Genomic DNA, 22236 nt, shown 5'->3' with positions numbered 1-22236 from the left:
CCTATAGGAAGGAGGAACAAATCTAGCGCGCATAAGAGTTTTAATGTCCATCCAAGAAGCCGCGGGTGGCCCTTGGTCATAATTCTTACAAACTTTATGCCACCAAGTATTGGCATACTCCAAAAATCCTAAAACTACTAGATCAACTTGTGTTTGATTCTTTACATGATTTTCATTGAAAATTTGATCAACTTTAGCTTCCCAATCAAGGAAGACTTTGGGATCACTTCCTCCATAGAACTTAGGAATCTTTGGAGTTTGCTTCTCTTGTGATGGGTTGCGCCTAGAATGCCCCTCTTTTCCTAGCCTCTCTTTCTTGCTCTTTAGCTTCAAGCCTTTGAATGTGCTCTTGGATTCTTAGGTCACTTTGCTCCTTGTCTTTTCTTAATTGTTCAAAGGCCTCCTTCCTAGACAACTCCAAATTCCGAAGCAATCTCATCAATGTATTGTTTTTGTTTGGTGTAGGTGCATTTGATGAACTTGCCATGATTCCTACAACAAAAACACTCAAATCCGAGACAAAATAAATGGATTAGGGGTTAGACAACATGAAAATCGAGACCAAATCCAACCCAAAATGCAACCCAAGTGTTTAGATCACACTCCCAAAGTAACAAGGCAAGGCTAGCACTCAAAATCCACCAAAGGAGTGAAGCAAACACTTTTAAAAACTTGTTCAAAACCTTTCAAATGCAAGACAAGTGATTCGGCCACAACATCCCAAGAGTTTCAAGAAAAGAAAACTACTATGACACAACAAAGAACACCTAGTGACAAGCAAGAAAAACACAAAAACAAGAAAGTTTAACTTCTAAGGAAATTTTGTTTTAAAGACAAAACTTGAACAAGACTAAAGCAATGAAAAACACTTTTAAAGACTCTATGGAAAGCATTTGAACAAGCCAAGATTATACCTCAAATTATGCATACACCAAGAAAGATCATAACCAAGTTAAAGCATGGAACTAATTTGCCAATATCACCCAAAATCCAAGTATAAAATTTGGTAGCATAACACCTAGTAAAAATGGCCAAATGGATTCACCAAGCAACACATTAGCTCTCGGCCAAACTGTCTCCAAGGACTATTCTACGATCACATTAGTGAGAGGTTTCATGTGGGTACTAAAACTGATGAAGGATTGACCCCAACCAAGGATCGAGGCACATGCTTAAGAAGACTAAGCATGTTTAGAAAGGAAGTTCACTAATCCTTCATCCCTTTCATTTGTGTTTGTTATTTTTGATTCCCTAAGTTGACTTAGTTGAATTAACTTTAGTTGACTTGTTGAACTTTGACTAGGTTTGACTTGTTGACTATAGTTGACTTGACTTAAGCCAACATGCTAATCTATGTTTATTTGCTTTGTAGGTTAATTAAGAGTAAGAAAGCAATGTTACGTGGCGCATGGTGATTGGGGAGCATAAATGATGTGGAGGAGAGAGTAAAGCAAAGGCATAAAGCATAAAATAAGTGTACCTATGTACCTTTGGTCTCCTTTGTTTTTAGCACACTTTGGCCACTTTTTGGAGACATATGAGACACATTCTTTGTCTCCTTTTGTGCTAGAACGAAATTAGCCTTGCACACACCATAGTTAGCTCTTAGGTCTCTCATTTTTGTAACCTTATTTGACCTAGTTTCTAGAAGCTAGGGTTAGGTTTTTGTAGAGACATCCTTAGGTATCTTTTATTTGCTTAGAGGCCCCTAAACTCTTCCATATAAGGGGTGCTCCTAGACATGTAAAAGGGTTGAATACTTTGAATCTAAACACTCTCGTTTTCAACCTCTTTTTTGAGCTATCCCTCCTCCCAAGGAGAGGAAACACTCTTGCCTTATCTTGCTATGCAAGTGGTGGCACCATACACTCATCTCTAGAGCTTGGTTTGGCTTTGCCCCCTCTATGAGTGGTGTGCTCCACCACTACAAAAAAAATAGAAATTATCTACAGATAATTACATACGGAATATGATCCATATATAAATTAAATTTTACATACGAATTTCACATACAGATTATATTACATACAATTTTTTTTCGTATGTAACAACAAACTATTAACTATCCATTTTTCCATATGTAAAATTCGTATGTAAACCAACACCTACCTTTCATACAAAATTTACATACAGATTTTAAATAAATTAAATATGAAAAAATTAAATTTTAATTTGTTTCTTTTTCTTTCACTTAATTTTTTTTTCTTTTCTCCTTAATTTCACACAAAAATAATTTCACCCACAGCTCACCCCACTCTCTGCACCTCATCACACTTCGCAACAACATCCAAATTCACCTCCTTTGAGCCACCAAAATCCAACGGATCGAGAAAGCGTCACATCCAAGGATCCTCGGCCAAACTCGTGTTGATGAGATGCCTCGAGCCAAGGGACCTACAACAAGAGCCATGGCTAGGAGAATACAAGAGGAATGGGCCTTAAATGCGCATGCAAGGCCCAAGATGAACTTCACATGGGCCAAGGAAGATGTGAAGACCTAGCCTAGGACATTTTGCTTGTAAATACTAGATTAGGATTTTATTTTGGGCTTTGTATTTTGGGCCCAGTAGAATAGGGTTTTCTTTGGGCCATGTATTGGGCCTTAGAGGAAATTGGGCTTTAGAAGTAATTTTGGACCAAAAAGGGGAATTGGGCCAAATGGGCCAAGAGTAGTGTGTCTACTCTAGAAAAGCCTAGAAACTTCTCAAACTTGCTCTCCAAGGATGAGAGTTAGCTTCCCATGGCAAGACAAGTGTGACTTGCTTAGGTGGCAAGTCACACCTCCCACATGCTCCTTTTTGACTCCAAAATTCAACTTTCTAGACTCCTTTTTTCCCTCCACTTTTTGGAGACTCCTTGGTCTCATTTTAGCCTATAAATAGAAGGCTTAGGAGATGTATTTTTCAGCTTGAAATTGAGTAATGAATTGTTGCCCAAATTTGTGCACAAATCTCTTTTGAGCTCACCTTAGAGTAAACTCTTCTCTAGTTTACTCTAGTCTTCTTCCTTAGGAGTTGGCCTTACCTCTCTTAAGAATCCTTTCACCTACACCAAACCAAACACCTTAAGCTTCTTTCCTTCATGCTTCCACATCCAACACCATCCATGGAGCCTCCATTCTTCATGCAAGCTTCAATGGAGACAAGAAGAAGCCATCATGTGGTATCATGAGCCTTGGTTTTAGTGAGTTAAGGGCTTCTTCTCAATTTTTCTTTCAATTCCGTGTTGTTCATCACTTCTTCTACTTGTCTTGCTGTTTTTGTTCATTTTATTTTGAGTATTAATGTCTTTTTACTTTGGTTCATCTTCATTTGCTTCATCTTGAACCATCCTTGTGTGCTTTAGGTGTTCTATTTGGTTTCTACCGTTTACTTTTCATTTTAATTGAGTATTTGTTGTTTTTTGTTCAGTTCATTCTCTTGTTCTTGAGTTTATTTTGATTTTAAGATCCATATGTTTTGTCTAGAGTCATGTTTAGTCCATATATGTCATTAATTCCTTGTTTAGCTTTTAATTTTCTTTGAATTTGTTGGTGATGTGCTGCTGAATTCTGTTTCAGATTTGAGTGCAGTTTTAATCCTTAAAAATTAACACTCTCTTCTCTCTTTGAGCCTTGGAAATGAACCTTCACATCTAGATAACCTTAGTTATCTTAATGTCCAGTGGGAATTTTCCTTGTGCTTGCTTAACATCGCCATAAATCACACTAAATTTCCTTTCAATTAATTGTGCTTTGGTGCTTCTTCATTTTTGTTTTTGAGTTCAGATTGCTATTTAGATCTTAGCAATGTCTTAGAGTCAATTTCCATTGTGTTTCATGATCTTCTTTTGATTCCTTTAAGTTTCCTTCTCCTTTGTGCTTTTTGTTTCCATTAAAATGCAAATGATCAAGCATAGTGTGGTGGTGATTCTGTTTTGTGGTGGAAACTAGCTGCTGTAAGAGCTATAAAAAGAAAGAAAAAGAGCACAAAAAGAATACAAGAAAGTGCCAAAAAGAATCAAAAGAAAAGATCAAAAGAAAGTGGCAAAAGAAGTACACTAGAATCACTACCATCACTTGAGTTTGAGAGCATTATTTTGTTGCATTTTACTGCTGTTCCAGTTTCTGTCTGACTGCACACTGTTTGTATTTGATTTATCATGAAACATTGGCCGGTGCAAATCCAAATATAATTTTTGCCTCTTTTAGCTAAGACATAGACGAAAAAGTGAAAAAACGAATCATTGAAAAATGTTGAGAAATGAAAAAATGAAAAATAGCTGAAGCAGAGGCCTGAATTCACGTTTTTGGACTGGCAGTGAGTGAAAAATCAAATTTCAGTGCAGTTTTCTAGCTTATGTTGGTTGTTTTTCATCCATTCTAGTGCCATTCATTAGTTAATTCATTTGAGTGCTTATCTTATTTCTTTACCTTATTTCTAGTTTGTCATTTCTTTGGTAATCCTTTGAGTTTGTCATGGCATTATTCACTTTTGGTTTAGCAATTATAATTTTGTGCTTTTCTTGCTTTATTTCTTGGCCTCTTTTGGTTTGGTTTCTATATTTGGTGCATACTTCTGATCTAATTTTCCTAAGGTAGCATCCTAGGAGGTGGAGTACCTAGTCCCGAAAGAGAATCCTCTTTGGTGAGATCAAGAGGAAGTGCAAGAGTGAAACACTTGTGAGTACCAAGCCAAGAAGACAAAGCCAAGAAGACCTTTTACATTTTGTGCACTTTGATTGTATTAAAATTGAGTTGTAAAATTGTAATGCTTTCCTTCTTGTGTTCATGGCCTAGTTAGGTGTCTTGGGGGAGTCTTAGGTACTCAATCCCATCTCCTAACTAGAACCTCTTCTATACATTAGTGAAGCGCTTTTAGTGGTGAAGTTTGAAGGTTCCAAGTGCCTTCTACTTCTACCAAAACTTAGGCCCCATATAACTTATAATCTTTCTTGTTTTTAATTTTCTTGTGTGATAGTTTAGTGTGTGTCAACTTAGTCTTTGAATTAATTTCATTTAAGAAGTTTTGTACAAAAGTTTCAAGTTCCCTTGGATAGGAAAGACTTGGTATGTAAGCAATCCAAGTGATTCACCTCTCTCTCCTGGAGAAGAACTAAAAGCTTTTGCTATCTACTTCTTCTTTGAAATTTTCTTTTAAAGACCAAAGTATTCTAAAAAAAAATGTCTCAACCTCCTTCTCAATGTATGAGTGCTTCAAATGAAGAATAAATAAGTTTGAAACAAATTACCTTTGATTTGAGAGCACTACTACGTTGGAAGGAAGATGAAATAATTGCAAGGGAAAGGGAAAAACAAGAAAGAGATAGGTTTCATGAACTTTTAGATGAAGAGAGGAGGGGAAGAAGAAATATGGAAAGATTGCATGAGAGTAATAGGAGTCAACATTTGTACTCCCACACTCCAACACTAGTCACACACTATGAAGAAGATAGTAGACTAGTTGACAACTTCTATCAACCTCCTCCTCCTCTAAGAAGAGAAAGAAGAGAGCCTAGGGAACCAAGAGCCATTAGAATAGACCTCCCTCACTTTTATGGAAAAGATGATGTTGAAGCTTATCTTGATTGGGAAATGAAGGTTGAGCAACTCTTTGCTTGCCATCAAATAAGTTAGGAGAGGAAAGTACCCTTAGCTACCCTTAACTTCCAGGGCAATGCTATGTATTGGTGGACTGCCCTCGAAAGAGATAGGAGAATCAATCAAAGTCCTAAGGTCAAATATTGGAATGACCTCAAAGGAGCCCTTAGGAGAAGACATATTACCTCCTACTATCATAGAGAGCTAATGGATAAGCTCCAAAGACTCCATCAAAATAAAATGAAAGTGGAAGAATATAGACAAAAGATGGAGTTATATATGATGAGGGTTGGGATTAGGGAGTCCGAGGATACCACCATTGCAAGGTTTCTTAGTGGCTTAAGTCTTGAGATAAGAGATAGAGTAGAATTGTTGCCCTACCAAGACTTAAATGACTTGGTTCAACTTTGCATAAAGGTAGAGCAACAAATTCTAAGGAAAAATTTTCGAAATGACTACTCTAACTCTTATACCAAGAAAGAATTCAAGAGGGAGGGTAAACAAGTCAAAGAGGAATCCTCCAAAAGTTTCAAGGAAAAGGAGAAACCAAGGGAGGACACATCTTCACACACTCGCACTAGTTAAATCAAATGTTTCAAGTGTCTTGATAGAGGTCATGTTGCATCTCAATGCCCCACCAAAAAGACCATGATCTTAAGGGGTGTTGACCACTATAGTAGCCAAGATGAGCAAGAAAGTGAGAGTGAGACTTCTAGTGAGGAGTCTAATGATGAGTCTAAGGAAATTGCCTATCCTTGTGAAGGAGACCTTCTAATGATTAGAAGACTTCTTAGCAATCAACCCATTCCAAAAGAGCCAACACAAAGAGAGAACATCTTTCATACAAGATGTAAAATTTTAGAAAACACTTGTTCTCTCATTGTTGATAGTGGTTCATGTTGCAATTATTGTAGTACAAGGTTGGTTGATAAGTTGGCTTTGACTATCATTCCCCATCCAAAACCTTACAAACTGCATTGGCTTAATGAAAGTGGGGATTTGACAGTCCAACATCAAGTGAAGGTCAAGTTATCCATAGGGAAATATGAAGATAATGTGCTATGTGATGTAGTACCTATGGAAGCTTGCCATGTTTTATTGGGAAGACCTTGGCAATTTGACAAGAAAACGATGCATAATGGTCTTACCAATGAAATCACCTTCACTCACAAGGATAGAAAATTTGTCTTGCATCCTTTATCACCATCCCAAGTGGTAGAGGATCAAATCCAAATGAGAAAGAAATTGGAAAAGGAGAGAAAAGAGGATAAAAAAAAAGTCCTCCCTCTCTCCCAAAAAAGTAACTAAAGATGAATCTGAGGTGGAAGAGATTGTTATTCCTTCTCCCAAGGTCATTCAACATGAGAACATTTTGACTATAAAATCTTTGAACCAAGTTCTCAATGATGAACAACCTTTATGCCTCTTGTTGTGTAAAGGAACACTCACATGCACTGCCACATTTCTTGAACTTAAGAGTCTACCTCTTAAAATTGAAAATATTTTGAAAGAGTTTGAGGATATATTCCCTAAGGAAGGGCCAATTGGGCTTCCTCCTTTTAGAGGAATTGAGCATCAAATAGATTTAGTGCTTGGGGCAAGTCTTCCAAATAGACCAGCCTATATGACAAATCCTCAAGAAACAAAGGAGATAGAGTCTCAAGTCCAAGAGTTGTTGGAGAAGGGTTGGGTTCAAAAGAGCCTTAGCCCTTGTGCTGTGCCTGTTTTGTTAGTAACTAAAAAGGATGGGAAATGGAGAATGTGATGTGATTCTAGAGCCATAAATAACATCCTTAGGTCTACAAATTAAGCAAATGGAAAATGGAACTTTCATTTCTCAATCTAAGTACTGTAAAGAAGTACTTAAGAAATTTGGAATGGATACTGCTAAGGAAGCAAGTACTCCTATGGGAACCTCCTGCTACTTAGACAAAGATGAATCAGGAATAGAGGTAAATCAGACTATGTTTAGAGGCATGATAGGTTCTTTGTTGTATCTTACTGCAAGTAGGCCTGACATTATGCAATTTGTATGTGTGTGTGAAAAGAATCACATCTTACTGCTGTGAAAAGAATTTTAAAATACTTAAAAGGAACTACATGTTTTGGACTTTGGTATCCTTCAGGAGCATCTCCTAATTTGATAGGCTATTCAGATGTTGATTATGGTGGTTGTAAAATAGATAGAAAAAGTACCAGTGGTACTTGTCACCTCTTAGGAAGTTCATTAGTCTCTTGGAACTCTAAGAAACAAGCTTGTGTGGCTTTGTCAACTACAGAGGTTGAATACATAGTAGCTGAAAACTGTTGTGCTCAAATTCTTTAGATGAAACAACAATTAGAAGACTATAATATCTTTCTAAATCATATACCTCTAAAATGTGATAATACCATGCTATTAACTTAACCAAAAATCCCATAATGCACTCTAGGACAAAGCACATTGAAATAAGGCATCATTTCCTAAGAGATCAAATAAATAAAGGGAATTGTGAGATAGAATACGTAAATACAAAGCATCAATTAGCTGATATTTTTACCAAACCTTTAGCTAAAGATAGATTTTATGAACTAAGAAGAGACTTAGGCATATTAGAGATCTCTTAAATTGCCCAAAACTCAATTTCCTTAAAAATCTGAAAAATAACGTTAATAATCGATTATAAATGTCAATAATCGATTATCAGCCACCCTTAAAAATCCAAAAACATTCTGGAATAATTGATTATTTGGGGCAATAATCGATTATCCTTAATTCTGAGCCAAAAATCAAAAACTCTCTAGAATAATTGATTATCACTTAGGATAATCGATTATCAACTCGTCAAGATTCATATTTTACCCAGTTTTTGAAACAATAATCGATTATCACCTTCAGATAATTGATTATTACACGTCGTTGGACCAAATAAATTCAAAAACTAGTCGTTGCAACGGCTAGATTTGCATTAAAATGCGTGTATATGGCCGTTGGAGACACTTCTCTATAAATATCAGCCATTTTGGTCGCTAGAACACTCTTTTCTCACCTTCAACACTCAAGAATCTCTCATTTTCTCAAAATTCTCAAAAACTCTCAAAGTTTCCCTCTCCTTTACCTCAACAATGGTTGAACCCTCTCGTAGGAAGATTCCTACACGCAGAAAGACTGCATCTCGTGCCCCTCAACAAGGGGTCAAATTCTTCACAAAGATGCGAGGCACCTACTACCCCGATCTGGTACGAGCCTTCTACTTCAATTACAAATTCAGAGATGGAGTGGGTTTTACAAAGGTGAAAGGTGTTGACATTATTCTGGATGATGATATTTGGGAAAATGTTGCTCAATTCCCCATTCATGATGCCACATCTCCAATCATCACTGCTGGCATTGAAGGGTTCAACAGAATATTCACTTATAGATCCTTTATGCGACGACCGGATAAAGAAATAGGCCACCAATTGCTAGCAGGACCTCTAAAAGTTGATGAGCATCTACTTCACTATCTTATTGTTTGGATTTATGTCCACGTGGTACAAATCACGCACAGTGCAGTGAAGCAGATCTTCTAATCATTTATGCTATGCTTAAGCATCATTCTTGACACAATGCTCAAAGCCAATAGATTACCTCAATATCCACTCCCGTATTCCTTGCTCATCTCTCGTATTTGTGAGTACAAAGGTGTAAATGTCTCTGATGAACAATCTCATAACACCACTAAGGCAAACAAAATTGCGGAAAACTCCTTGAAACAGATGAAATTTATTCCTTTTGGGAATACCTACATTCACAAGGATGATATGCCTTCCTCGGACAATGAAGAAGAAGAGAATCCTCCCACTGCTCCTATTCCTCCTATTGACACAAATATTGGATCATCCAGTGGTGTTGGTGGCTCATCATCTTCTTTAGATCACATTTTAAACCTAAACCAGAGACTTGAAGAATTCTTTCTTCTCTCCACTCACCGACATGAAGAAGTCACTGGCTTAATTAGAGGACTGGATTCTAGGATTTCTAATTTAGAATATAAGTTTGATAAATATGATGAAGGTGATGACATGAGTTAAGACTTTTAAAGGTCTACATCATAGTTATTTTTTATTGCTATTGTAAAATGTTTTCCAGTTTTATTATTTCTCAATAAAAGTCTATTTTTATTGTTATTCTTTACCACTGTCTAATTGAGGGGAGCTTCTCTATTAAAAATTTTTTCATATCATCAAAACAGGGGGAGAAAAAGTTTAAAAGTTTAAACCAAACAGTGCTACTAACAAATCTACTTGTAAGGTAGTTTTATTGCAGATACTTTAAACATATTGTTCTGATCATCATCAAAAGGGGGGAGATTGTTGGCAAAAGCAATACAAGTCTAAATGCTGAAGCAAGATTTTGATGATGATAAAAGAAGCCTGAAAGCCATCTGGAAGTCAATATGAAGAACATGTGTTGTTATGTTTAAAGCTATCTTGTAAAATGTAATTAGAATAGTTAGAATCAATATTGCACAAGAAAATTCTGGTATTTCTCGAAAAATCAAAGTGATAATCGATTATCACTTAGGATAATCGATTATCTTGAGCTGAACCAATTTTTTCAAGAAAGCACTGGAATAATCGATTATCACCTCTGATAATCGATTATCTGTTTAAAAATTTGTTTTTCATAAAACACACTGGAATAATCGATTATCACTAGTGATAATCGATTATCCTAGTCAGTTGGGCGCGAATGTTCATCTTTTTGACCTAATTTCTGGAACCCCTATTTAAGGAACATCAGAGTTACTTCTCACTTACCTTTTTGAGAAGCTAGAGTGTTAGTGTTGTGACTGCAAGAGAGTTCTCTAAGTGTTCTCAAAAGAAGCTTTGAAAAACCTAGTGTGGATAGAGCGATAACTTTTCCTGATAGGTGTTCTAGGAGATTGAGTGCTGCTTTTGTTGCTAGGAAAGCTAAGGTCAAGGTTCTCTGTCTGATTCAGAGAAAGGTGTTTATCTCTTGTGTGTTCAAGAGAGGTATTTTCTTTCCTTACACTTTTACTATCTGATTGTAATCTGTTATTTGTTAGTGATTTAGTTAATCTCGTTTTTGAGAGATTAACAACTATATGTAGGGTCTTTTGATCCGAACCAGTATAAATACTTGTGTTCAATCTTCTTCTCTATCTCTTTATTTCATCTGTTATTGTGATTAAAGAAATTAATATTTGATTTAATCAATAAATTTTAGGAAAATTTTAAAGTATTAATTTTATTACTTAAAACCAATTCACCCCCTTTTGGTTTTTGTCCAAATGCTTAAACATTCCGTTGCGCGATACCAACAAATATATTAGGTGTCAAATGATGTAAAAATATTTTAGGTGTGAAATTAGCGTAAAAATATTTTATCTCTCAATTGGGTATAAAAAACATTTAGGTTTCAAATGGGTGTAAAAGTATTTTAGATGTGAAATGGGTGTAAAAAGATTTTTGGTGTAAAATGTGTGGAAAAATATTTTAGGTGTTAAAGATGTGTCCAACAGGTGTAAATTTATTTTACGTGTCAAATGGGTGTAAAAAACTTTTAGATGTTAAATGGGTGTAAAAATATCTTAGGTGTCAAATGGGAGTAAAAACAATTTAGGTGGCAAATTGGTGAATGAAAAAATTTATGCGTCAAATGGATGTAAATAAAATCTTAGATGTGAAATTGGTGTAAAAATATATTAGATGTCAAATGGGTGTAAAAATATTTTAGTTGTCCAACGTGAGTAAAAAAAGTTAGGTGGCAAATTGGTGAAAAAACATTTTATGCGCCAAATGGCTGTAAAAAAAAATTTAGTGTAAAATGTGTGTAAAAATATTTTAGTTTTCAAACGGGTGTAAAATTATTTTACGTTTCAAATGGGTGTAAAAAAAATTTTTGTGTGAAATGGGTGTAAAAATATTTTAGTTTTTAAATAGGTGTAAAAATATTTTAGGTGTGAAATGGGTGTAAAAAGCTTTTAGGTGTAAAATATGTGGAAAAATATTTTAGATGTCAAAGAAGTGTAAAAATATTTCAGGTGTCCAACAGGTGTAAAATTATTTTACTTGTCAAATTGGTGTAAACAAATTTTAGGTGTGAAATGAGCGTAAAAATATTTTAGGTCTCAAATAGGAGTAAAAACAATTTAGGTGGAAAATTAGTGAAAGAAAAAATTTATGCGTCAAATGAATGTAAATAAAATCTTAGATGTGCAATGGGTGTAAAAATATATTAGCTGTCAAATAGGTGTAAAAATATTTTTGGTGTCAAATGTAAGTAAAAAAAATTTAGGTGGCAAATTGGTGAAAAGAAATTTTATGCGTCAAATGGGTGTAAAACATTTTTTGGTGTAAAATGTATGTAAAAATATTTTAGTTTTCAAACGGGTGTAAAATTATTTTTGGTGTCCAAGAGGTGTCAAATAGGCGTAAAAATATTTTAGGTGTCAAAGGGGTGTAAAAATACTTTAGGTGTACAAAGGATGTAAAAGATATTTTACCTCTGAAATGGGTGTAAAAATATTTTCGGTGTCAAATGGGTGTAAAAATACTTTAGATGTGAAATGGGTGTAAAAATATTTTAGGTGTCAAATGTGAGTAAACAAAATGTAGGTATCAAATGGATGTAAAAAAAAATTAGGTGTCAAATAGGTGTAAAAATATTTTAGGTGTCAAAGGGGAGGAAACTAATTTAGGTGTCCAAAAAATGTAAAAAAATATTTTACCTCTAAAATGGTGTAAAAAATATTTTATGTGTCAAATGGGTGTAAAAATAATTTAGGTGTGAAATGAGTGTAAAAATATTTTATGTGTCCAATAGGTGTAAAAAAATTTTACGTCTCAATTGGGTGTAAAAATATTTTTGATACAAATGGGTGTAAAAATAATTTAGGTGTGAAATGGGTGTAAAAATAATTTAGGTCTGAAATGGGTGTAAAAATATTTTAGGTATCAAATGGGAGTAAAAAAAATTTGAGTATCAAATTGGTGAAAAACAATTTTAGGCGTCAAATAGATGTAAAAATATTTTAGGTGTCAAATAGGTGTAAAAATATTTTAGGTGTCAAAGGGGTGTAAAAGTATTTTAGGTGTCTAAAGGGTGTAAAAAATATTTTACCTCTAAAATGGGTGTAAAAATATTTTAGTTGTCAAATGGGTGTAAAAATACTTTAGGTGTGAAATGGGTGTAAAAATATTTTAGGTGTCAAATGGGAGTAAAAAAAATTTGGGTATCAAATTAGTTAAAAAAAAATTTAGGCGTCAAATGGATGTAAACAAATTTTAGGTGTCAAATAGGTGTAAAAATATTTTAGGCGTGAAATGGGTGTAAAAATATTTTAGGTGTCATATGAGTGTAAAAATATTTAGGTGTCAAACGAGAGTAAAAAAAATTATAGGTGTCAAATGAGTGTAAAAATATTTTTGGTGTGAATTGGGTGTAAAAATGTTTTAGGTTTCAATTCGGTATACAAAGATTTTAGGTGTGAAATGGGTGTAAAAATATATTAGGTGTCAAATGGGAGTAAAAATATTTTTGGTTTCAAATAGGTGTAAAAATATTTTAGGTGTGAAATGGGTGTAAGAAGATTTTAGGAGTGAAATGGTTTAAAAAATATTTTAGGTGTCATGTGAGTGTAAAAATAATTTAGGTGTCAAATGGGTGTAAAAAATTCTTAGTTGTCAAATATGTGTCAAAAAATTTGAGGTCTCAAATGGGTGTAAAAATATTTTAGGTTTCAAATGGGATTTATGAAAATTTAGATGTCAAATTGGTGAAGAAAAATTTAGGCGTCAAATGGGTGTAAAAAAATTTTAGGTGTCAAATGGGTGTTAAACCATTTTAGGAGTCAAACGGTTGTAAAAATACTTTATGTGTCCAACATGTGTAAAAATATTTTACGTCTCAAATGGGTGTAAAAAAAATTTAGTTGTGAAATTGGTGTAAAAATATATCAGGTGTCAAATGGGTGTAAAAATGTTTTAGGTGTGAAATTAGCGTAAAATTATTTTACGTCTCAATTGGATGTAAAAAAATATTTTAGGTGTCAAATGGGTGTAAAGAGATTTTAGGTGTGAAATGGGTGAAAAAATATTTTAGGTGTGAAATGGGTGAAAAAAGATTTTAGGTGTAAAATGGGTGTAAAAATATTTTAGGTGTCAAATGAGTGTAAAAAAATCTTAGTTGTCAAATGTGTGTAAAAAAAATTTAGGTGTCAAATGATGTAAAAATATCGTAGGTGTCAAATGGGAGTAAAAATATTTTAGGTATCAAAAGGCTGTATAAATATTTTACCTCTAAAAATTGGTGTAAACAAATTTTAGGTTGGAAATGGGTGTAAATATATTTTATGTGTCAAATTTGTTTTAAAGTATTTTAGTTTGAAATGGTTGTAAAAATATCTTATGTGTTAAATCAGTGTAAATATTATTTAGGTGTCAAACAGGAGTAAAAAACCAATAGGTGTCAAATGAGTTAAACATATTTCAGATGTCAAATGAGTATAAATTTTAGGTGTCAAATGGAAGTAAAAATATTATAAATGTCAAATAGGTGTAAAAATATATTAGGTGTCAAATGGACGTAGAATTATTTTACGTTTAAAATGGCTGTAAAAATATTTTAGGTGATTAGCATAAAAATATTTTATGTCTCAACTGGGTGTAAAAAAATTTGGTGTCAAATGGGTGTAAAAAGATTTTAGATGTGAAATGTGTGTAAAAATGGGTGTAAAAATATTTTAGGTATTCAAAGGATATAAAAAATATTTTACCTCTAAAATTGGTGTAAAAAAATTTAGGTGTCAAATAGGTGTAAAAATACTTTAGGTGTGAAATGGGTGTCAAAATATTTTAGGTGTCAAATGGGAGTAAACAAAATTTGGGTCTCAAATTGGTGAAAAACAATTTTAAGCGTCAAATGGATGTAAAATAAATTTAGGTGTAAAATAGGTGTAAAAATATTTTAGGTGTCAAAAGGGTGGAAAAATACTTTAGGTGTACAAAGGATGTAAAAGATATTTTACCTCTGAAATGGGTGTAAAAATATTGTCGGTGTCAAATGGGTGTAAAAATAATTTAGATGTGAAATGGGTGTAAAAATATTTTAGGTGTCAAATGTGAGTAAAAAAAATTTAGGTATCAAATTCGCGAAAAAAAAATTAGGCATCAAATGGATGTAAAAAAAATTTAGGTGCCAAATAGGTGTAAAAATATTTTAGGTGTCAAAGGGGAGGAAAATAATTTAGGTGTCCAAAAAATGTAAAAAAATATTTTATCTCTAAAATGGTGTAAAAAATATTTTATGTGTCAAATGGGTGTAAAAATACTTTAGGTGTGAAATGGGTGTAAAAATATTTTAGGTATCAAATGGGAGTAAACAAAATTTGAGTATCAAATTGGTGATAAACAATTTTAGGCGTCAAATAGATGTAAAAATATTTTAGGTGTCAAATAGGTGTAAAATATTTTAGGTGTCAAAGGAGTGTAAAAATATTTTAGGTTTCTAAAGGGTGTAAAAAATATTTTACCTCTAAAATGGGTGTAAAAATATTTTCGGTGTCAAATGGGTGTAAAAGTACTTTAAATGTGAAATGGGTGTAAAAATATTTTAGGTGTCAAATATGAGTAAACAAAATTTAGGTATCAAATTCGCGAAAAAAAAAATTAGGCATCAAATGGATGTAAAAAAAATTAAGGTGTCAAATAGGTGTAAAAATATTCTAGGTGTCAAAGGGGGGGAAAATAATTTAGGCGTCCAAAATATGTAAAAAAATATTTTACCTCTAAAATGGTGTAAAAAATATTTTATGTGTCAAATGTGTGTAAAAATAATTTAGGTGTGAAATGTGTGTAAAAATATTTTGTGTCCAATAGGTGTAAAAAAATTTTACGTCTCAATTGGGTGTAAAAATATTTTTGATACAAATGAGTGTAAAAATAATTTAGGTGTCAAATGGGTGTAAAAATACTTTAGGTGTGAAATGGGTGTAAAAATATTTTAGGTATCAAATGGGAGTAAACAAAAATTGAGTATCAAATTGGTGAAAAACAATTTTAGGCGTCAAATAGATGTAAAAATATTTTAGGTGTAAAAATATTTTAGGTGTCAAAGGGGTGTAAAAATATTTTAGGTGTCCAAAGGGTGTAAAAAATATTTTACCTCTAAAATGGGTGTAAAAATATTTTAGGTGTGAAATGGGTGTAAAAATACTTTAGGTGTGAAATGGGTGTAAAAATATTTTAGGTGTCAAAGGGGAGTATAAAAAATTTGGGTATCAAATTAGTGAAAAAAAATTTAGGCGTCAAATGGATGTAAACAAATTTTAGGTGTCAAATAGGTGTAAAAATATTTTAGGCGTGAAATAGGTGTAAAAATATTTTAGGTGTCATATGAGTGTAAAAATATTTAGGTGTCAAACGAGAGTAAAAAAAATTATAGGTGTCAAATGAGTGTAAAAATATTTTTTGTGTGAATTGGGTGTAAAAATGTTTTAGGTTTCAATTCGGTGTACAAAGATTTTAGGTGTGAAATGGGTGTAAAAATATTTTAGGTGTAAAATGGGTGTAAAAATATTTTATGTTTCAAATGGGTGTAAAAAATTTTAGGTATGAAATGGGTGTAAAAATTTATTAGGTCTCAAAGGGGTGTAAAAATATTTTAGGTGTCAAATGAGAGTAAAAAATATTAGGTGATAAATTGGTGAAAAAAATTTTAGGGGTCAAATGAGTGTAAAAATATTTTAGGTGTCAAATGGGAGTAAAACAAATTTCGGTGTCAAATTGGTGAAAAACAATTTTAGGCGTCAAATGATGTCAAAACATTTTAGGTGTCAAATGGGTGTAAATATATTTTAGTTGTGAAACAGGTGTAAAAATATTTAGGTGTCCAATAGGTGTAAAAATAATTTGTGTTAAGTGGGTGTAAAAAGAATTTAGGTGTCGAATGGGTTTAAAAATATTTTAGGTGTCAGATAGGTGTAAAAATATTTTAGGTGTGAAATTAGGGTAAATTATTTTACATCTCAAATTGTTGAAAAAAAATTAGGTGTCGAATGGGTTTAAAAATGTTTTCAACATGTTTATTTCACTTAAACTGCCACTGAATGATGAAAAATTGATTTGCTATGATTTTTAATCTACTTTTTTCACAATTCAGTATGTTGATTTCAATAAAACTGAATCTGGAAAAATGAAATTCAATTTCACGATTTTCAATTGATTGATTTTCAAAATCAGTCAGCTGATTTCACTTAATCAGATTCTGTTTTTAATCTTTGATGCTCTGATGTTGTTTTAGTCGACTGATTCTGTTTTTCAACGTGTTGATTTTACTTAAATTGTGCATTTACTCACGAATTCAATTGTTAAGCTGACTCAATCAAAGAATTCATTTACTTTTACAGAATTGTTTGACCAAAAAACATTCTAGTGTACAATTCCAATGTGCATGCAGCTCACATGATCTGAACTGATTGATTCTCTCATAAAAACACATTAAAAACATCATGAATGCATGAGATATTGTTTTGGACTGCATTAAATTGATTTGGGTAACCTAAAACGAATTAATTAGAAAAATCTACATCATTTAATCAACTGTTTCTGAAAATCAGCTTGTTGAATTATAAATACTGCACTTGTATTGCTACATTTGCATCATACATCTCTTAGAAACAACCATACCAACACTCATCATGCCTCGTCGTTCCCAAAGGGCTATCCAATCTGATGATGAGCACTCTACTCCTCCTACCCTAAGTCTCCAAATCATGAAAGCCATGGAAGAATTGAAGCATGGTTTGCGGATCATGAGGACAACATTCAAGTGTTCCTCATTGAGATGAATAGGAAGCAGATCAGCATTCCTAAGGTTCTCTTGGCTGAGGGCTGAAGGCTTTGAGAGCCTATTCCAACAACTAAAGCATCAAAAGTTGAAGTCCTTCCTTGAACTTTCAGGAAAAATCTATCTAGACTTGATGAAGGTGTTTTTCACCAACTTAGAGTTCAAAATGATGTCCTGTTGTCTAGCATCAAGGGTGTTCAAATGGAGATCACATGCTCAAGGCCTAGAGGCTCACAGATTTTAGGCTTCCATATGTGGTTTTGGTGTCTAAATTCATTGAATAATTTGGTATTGATGTAGAGGATGAGCTAGAGGAGTCAACTGGACTATTGAACCATACCTCCAAATCTTCACAAAATGGGCTTTATCAAGGTGGGAAATGGATGGACAATTGTTGGAGATGTTGTTGGTGGTGCACATGACCATGAAGCTGGTCCAAGTGGTGCAAATCAAGAGGAAGAATCAATTGTTGGACCTATGGACTTGATTCCCTACAACCCTCCAGAAGATAAAGGCCCTATGTACTCACATTTTGAGAGGATGGTGCTGAAACAGCTACATGAGCTCGATGTGTCTCAACATGAACATCACAACTTTTGCAATGAGAGATTCAATGCATTGGATGGCCAAATCCATGACATCCATGATATGTTTCACTCATTCCAGACCAGAAATGATCCTCAGGATGACTGAGTGTTGTGGTTGTTTAGGATCATGCATTGCATCGTTGTGTTTGTGATTTTTCAGTTTGAGTTCTGTTTGTTTCAGTTGGTTGTTTTTCATTTCAGTCGACTGATTGTATCAACTTTATGCATCTATTTTTTGTTTTCAGTTTATGTTAGTTGTATTTCCTTCCAGTATTAATCAAATGATATGCAATCCTTGTTATCTTTATGCATTTGTTCTGTTTGATGAATCCAAAGGGGGAGAAAAATTAGAAAAATTAGAAAAATTGGAAAATGGATAATTGATCACATTAAACTAAGCATTAAAATTGGAATCAATAATCAAATCTGAATTTAAACTCATATTATTAATAGGGGTAGCATGATCACATTTGTATACTTGCTAGCTTGTGTGTATTGCTACTATAAATGTTTTTCAGGTTCACAAGCTTCAAGCTAAGGTATTACTTCATCAATTGGTATCCAACAAATGGAAGCATTTTGCAATGGCAGATAAAAGAAGATAGATGGAAGAAGATAGAGGTTGGCTTCTGATATCGCTGTCGTTAAGCGATCAAATTACCACTACTTAACTTTAGCAACTTCAGTATTGCCAAATTAGTAGTGAACAAAATAGTTGGTTAAGATAACCCTGAGTCGTCTCACAACGAATACGGAATTGATCTCAAATATTTGATTCTTATAAAAATGCAATTAAAACTAGCAACTATAAAAATAGGGGGTTTCGATATGCAAAGAAAATAATACGGAAGATTGTAAACACAATAATAGTAAATAGGTCAATTCCACTGCTTTTTCTAAATAGGATTCTTCATTGGTTATCTAGAGATTATTGTTAAATTAATTATTGTTGTTGATTTACAAATCAATCAATGTAAAGACTCAATTCATTTGTTGGCATTCTCACTTTTAATCAAAGTACAGTCTCAATTAAAAGTGAGAATTTTTAGATTATCCATAGTAAATTTAATCAAAGTACAATCTCAATTAAGTTTACTATGCCTAATCATGTTTATTCCTTTGTTTCCTCATCAAATAGAAAACTTAATTAATCAAAGTAAAGTCTTGACTAATTTTAGTTAAAGTAATTACTTCTAATCAAAGTAGAGTCTCAATTATTGGCAAAAACTTATTTAATCAAATGAAAGTTTCTAAATAAAATCAAAGTAAAGTCTTAATTTAATTTAAAAACCTTTTAACTCATATGATTAGCATGCATGTAGATTAAAATCATTATTTTCTATTCAATTAAGAAGCAAAGGACATAGATAAATAAAAACCACAACAATAATCAAAATAACAAACACATAAATTCATCTAACCTCAGAATCCAGTTAAGAAATTACAGTGGAATCAACCCTAAAAGCCTAGCCCTCCATGGCTTTGATGGAATACATGATGATATGAAGGAAAGAAATATAAAAAAAAAGAGAATGAGAGATGTGATGGATGACGGTGTCTGCCAAAACCAGAGAGTTCTAAGTTGTAAGTTGTGTTTCTTCTGCTCCCTTAAGTCTCTTTATATAGGCTTCAACTGGACTTTGGGCTTTAACTATCGGTTGCTTAAAATCTTTTATTTTATTTATTTAATTAGCAACTTAATTTCTGTCCAACTTCTAATTCTGCCCCTCTTATTTAACCATTTTTGCAGTTTTTACTAAAGGTGACGGCTGGCTTTGACCGGTTGACCAGTGTTGACCAGTTGACCAGTTTGACTGTCCTGTAATAGCCTGACACGTGGCAGAGTGTTTTCTCTCTCCAAACTAGGGTTTCTCTCACACTTTGGCTGTAGAAAGGTGGTGCTACTACGACGGTTGTTCCTCTCCGCAGGTGGTGCGGTCTGGTTCGTGTGATAAAGATGGTGGCACTGCCATGAAGGTCCGTCAATGGTGAATCTGCTGCCTCATGACGCAGGTGCAGTGAAGGATGCCATGGTTGTGCGCGTTGCACGGTCTGCATCTTGTTCGATCTACGACGGTGGTTGAGCTGCTACGTAATGGTGGCTGCCAACAGTGATTTCGTGGTGGCCGTGACTGGTTCTGAAGGTTGCAGGAATGGCGTGAAGCTGCTGCCATGGTGGTGTTTCTGCGATGGCTCTTCCGCTATTGCTGTAGTGCGGAGTCATAGTTGGAGATGATTGAAGATGGTGGAGTTGTGGTGAAGATGAGTTCTGCAGCGAAGGTGGTGCTCATGAAAGCGTGCTGCAGTGGCTGCGCTGGCGTGGTGGTTCAGTTGCGGTGGTCGGCGAGACTGGTGCGCCACCGTCATGACTCGCGCTCCCATGGTGGTGTTGCGTGAAAGCGTGCTGCAATGGTGGATCTGCTGCAGGTTGGTGGTGCGCGGAGATGGAGGTTGAAGATGGTGTGGGCTACAGCGTTTTCCGGCGTCAAGGATGCTTTAGGCACGATGGTGGTGGATCTGTTGACGGTGAGGTCCGTGAATGGTGGTCGGCGGCTGCCATGGTGATGGTAGGAGAGGAGGGAAATTAGGATTAGGGTTTCATGTGTGAGATGGTGACGTGGCAAGATCTGATTGATCATTTTGGTAAGTGGAGGATTATGACACGTGTCAGCATATGGTTGGCCTGATTTGCAAGGTGGGGATTGCCACATGGTGTGATCTGGTTGAGTGTAGTTTAAGTGGTAGGAGGGGTGCAACTTAGTGAAAACTGGGGGTGCATAACAGGTTTTTGTGGTCTACTTCTGCAAATAAAATCTGGGGTAGCTCCTGATTTATTCTTTTCCAGAATTTCCTAATTTTGGACTTATTTTGTAACTTTGAATATTTCAAATCCACACTATTAATGACCAAAAATAAATTCCAGCTGCATTAACAAACGTTAAAATATCCAATAATATTTTATGCAACTAAAATCAATTTTTACGCCATTTTTACCAAACTTACTCAATAAATCCAATAATCACAAATCCTAATTAAATCAATCTTTAAGCACAGAAAATTCAATTAAATCCCCAAATTTAAATATTAAAGGAGGGCAAAAATTTGAACTCATCAGCTTCATCAAATCAGGGGGAGATTGTTGACATAAGAAGCCAAGGTGGTTTGCATCTTGAAGATTTGATGAAGATTGAATGAAGCTTTTTTGAACTATCTTGAAGTCATTACCATTGGAATGAAGCCTACATTGATGAAGGAAAGAAGATTTGATGATAACTACGTTGATCAAGGCTGGAACGTGTGCTCCCCATGTAGTTACATCATTAAAAAAGTGTATTTGTAGTTTGTAATTCATGTTGTAGAACTTATGGCATTAATTAGATGTAGTTTGGTCTTTGTTGTGTTTTTAATCTATTGAATGGTTTTTCAACAGGTTAAAATGTCTCTTTTAATCTGTTGAATGGTTTTTCAACAAGTTAAAATGTTGGCTGCAGTAGTCTTAAACTGCAACAAATTCAATCAGTTGATTTAGTTTTTAATCGACTGATTTCACTTAAGTCAAGTGAAATCAACCGATTGATTTGAAAATCAACCTGTTGAATTTCGTAACAGTTTAACTATAAAAGCTGTGATTTTCGAAAGAGAGGTTTGTTGATCATTTTAGAGCACGATTTGGTTCTGGAAACGTGTGGAAACTCTCTCCTTCGTGATCATAGGTGTTGCAGCTATTGAAGATTGATCTTGGATCAATTCTTGAAGCTTTTGGCTTGGTTTGAAGCTTGGAGAAAGTGGTTTGTGGTAGGCAAGGTTGTGCTACCACTAAGGTTTGATCTTTCTCAAGCTTTGTGTGTGTGCTTGGTGGTTTTCCAGGTCTGCAAGAGGGTTCTTGTTGTGCTGGTGTGATTCTTGTGTGATTCAAGAGTCTTTTGTGGTGTTTTTGCATATTTTGGAAGTGTAAGGGTGGATTCTTTGTAAAACTTTTGAAATAGTGCAAAGTCAAGCTCAGGTTGCCTTGACAAACTGGATGTAGCTCAGGTTTGAGTGAACCAGTATAAAAATTCGTGGTGTCCTCTCTTGTCTAACCTTTCTCTCTTGCATTTTCATTTTAAAGTTTCAAGAACTTGTGCTTTAATCATCTTTTTCATGCTCTTGCATGTTTTTATAGCATCTGAAGCATTGAGCATGTTTGTATAATCATTTGCACTGATCTTGATCATTCTTGAGCATTGTTTCTGGTTTAA

The sequence above is a fragment of the Vigna unguiculata genome, chromosome 3 (assembly GCF_004118075.2).
Source record: "Vigna unguiculata cultivar IT97K-499-35 chromosome 3, ASM411807v1, whole genome shotgun sequence".
NCBI lineage: Eukaryota > Viridiplantae > Streptophyta > Magnoliopsida > Fabales > Fabaceae > Vigna > Vigna unguiculata.
Note: the sequence above shows the minus strand (reverse complement) of the source record.